Below are 2,674 nucleotides of genomic sequence, written 5' to 3'. Positions count from 1 at the left end.
TTGATGGACGCCCCTTCAGGGTACTCCTGAGCTTCGAGATATCTTTTTACTTCATGGAACCATGGTTTTTCTTCTGTTCCTTCGGCTTCGATCTCATTGCAATAGGATGGTTCATCTTGTCTGTAAATGGTGATTATCGGCGCCTCATTGTCCCACCTGACTTTGAACATGGATGACATGGTAGCTAAGGCATCAGCTAGTTGATTTTCCTCGCGTGGGATGTGTTCAAAAGTGATTTCTTCGAAATAAGGAATCAGACTCAGCACATATTCTTTGTAAGGAATTAGATTCGGGTGCTTCGTGTCCCATTCCTCTTTGACTTGGTAAATTACCAAGGCCGAGTCTCCGTAGACCTTCAGAAACTTGATTCTTAGATCGATTGCAGCTTTGAGACCCAGAATACATGCTTCGTACTCGGCTATATTGTTAGTGCAGTTGAAGCATAATCTGGCAGTGAATGGTGTATAACCTCCTGCAGGAGAAATGATCACAACTCCGATGCCGTTGCCAAGTGCGTTAGAAGCTCCGTCAAAAACCATAGTCCACCGGGATCCTGGCTCGGGTCCTTCTTCTGGTCCTGGTTGTTTGTAGTCATTGACTAGCATAATGTCCTCGTCTGGGAAGTCAAAGTTCAATGCTTGATAATCATCCACTGCTTGATGAGCCAGATGATCAGCTACCACACTTCCTTTGATTGCTTTTTGTGAAGTGTATTGAATGTCATATTCTGTTAGGATCATTTGCCATCTTGCTATTCTTCCAGAGAGAGCAGGTTTTTCGAACACGTACTTGATAGGATCCATTTTGGAGATTAGGAAAGTGGTGTGATTTAGCATATACTGTCTTAGTCGGCGAGCCGCCCATGCTAAGGCACAACAAGTTTTTTCGAGTAGTGAGTATCTTGTTTCACAATCGGTAAACTTTTTGCTAAGATAGTAGATTGCATGCTCCTTTTGGCCGGACTCGTCATGTTGCCCCAGTACACACCCCATTGAATCTTCTAACACAGTTAGGTACATTATCAGGGGTCTTCCTTCCACAGGTGGTAGCAAGATTGGTGATAACACGATTTTATATCGTATATTTAGCCTAAAATCCATAGATATTTATAGCATTTTCCGTTTATTATGTCAATTTATTATGATATTACGCGTGTATTTGCTTTATTTCAGGTTTTACACTTCAATTTCGACTATTTGCGAAAAGGAAAGAAAATTGAGCTTAAATGACAAATATTTATGCCTAAAAGATTAAAAGAGAGTGCTGAAGTGAAAGAAGGGTGCAATTAGGACCCAAAGGCCCAAAAGAGACGAACCAGCCCACAAAGGAACAAAAATGCGTAGCCCAAACCATGCAACAAGTGGAGACGCACGTCTCCACGTTCTCTTCTGCCACGTCACCAAGAGGAGACGCCCGTCTCCAACTGCCCCTATTTTTCCTCCACTTGAGACGCACGTCTCAAGTCAGTCAAGAGCACTTCCTGAAGAAGCGGAGACGCACGTCTCCAAGTCCCAGTCAGAAAAGCTCCCTCAATTCACGGATTCCAACTGCAAATCCCCTCCTATAAATAGGACCTGCTATCTCACTTCAATCTGTCCGATTTCCTGCCAACGAAGTGCTGCCGAAATTGTACCGCGAACTGCTTTTCCTTATTCTGTTTTCATTTAACCGTCTATTTTCTCACAACGATTTCTACACTGGAAATTGTTGTGAACTTTTCATAGATCTAGCCTTACGTTAGATCTATCGCTTTATTTTCCTTGTTTTTATTTTCTGCCATTTAAATTCCGAAGAACGATCCAGCCAACCTGTGGTGGAAGTTCGAGTACTTCAAGATTCAATTCAATCCAGATTTATTTTAATTCAGGTTTTTTATTTACCGCCTTATTTATATTATTTATCTGCATGATATATTATATGCCATTTAATATGCTTATTATTATGAACCGAACCAATATATGTATGTTTAATCGTATTAATATGTCTGGCTAAAATACTAAAGGTGTCGGTATGTAAAGTAAGTTAACCTAGGGATCCGAAATAAATTGGCTTAAATTATGTTTTATTAATTATCACTTATTTTTGGTTTATATGTCTAGTTTAATTAGTAAGTCTTAAAACCAATAGAGCGAAAGTTTGAGGGATTAGGACGGTCAAAGGTTAAAATCAATAGAGCGAAAGTTTGAGATCTTTAACTGGATAGTAGACATAGGACATTAGTTTTAAGGACGGCGAAAGCGTATTAAAGCTAATTGGAACTTATTTATTTTCAAAAATTGTTTTTACACTCGAGCGGGATGGCGAAAGCATACGTTAGGGATATTAGCATGTTCCGAGTCAACAGAGCGAAAGTTTGAGATTAGGAGATTTAAATAGATAACAACCTCGTAAAATAGGCATTTTATTAATTACATTGTTTCCAAAAAGCTCTTCTAAAATCTAATGGGATGGCGAAAGCGTACATTAGGATTAGGATAGTAGTCTGAATCAACAGAGCGAAAGTTTGAGACGAGGATTTTTAATCAATTGGAATTAGTAAAGATTTTTAATTTAATTATGCAAAAGCCAATGAACCTTCGGATTGCCTTTAGTTGAACGAAATACATACTGATACCTGTCTCTTATTATTATTCTTTATTTTCTCACAATCACTTTCCCTTAGGAACAATCGAAA

This window comes from Vicia villosa, linkage group LG4 (genome assembly GCF_029867415.1).
Source record: "Vicia villosa cultivar HV-30 ecotype Madison, WI linkage group LG4, Vvil1.0, whole genome shotgun sequence".
Classification (NCBI taxonomy): Eukaryota; Viridiplantae; Streptophyta; class Magnoliopsida; order Fabales; family Fabaceae; genus Vicia; species Vicia villosa.
Note: the sequence above shows the minus strand (reverse complement) of the source record.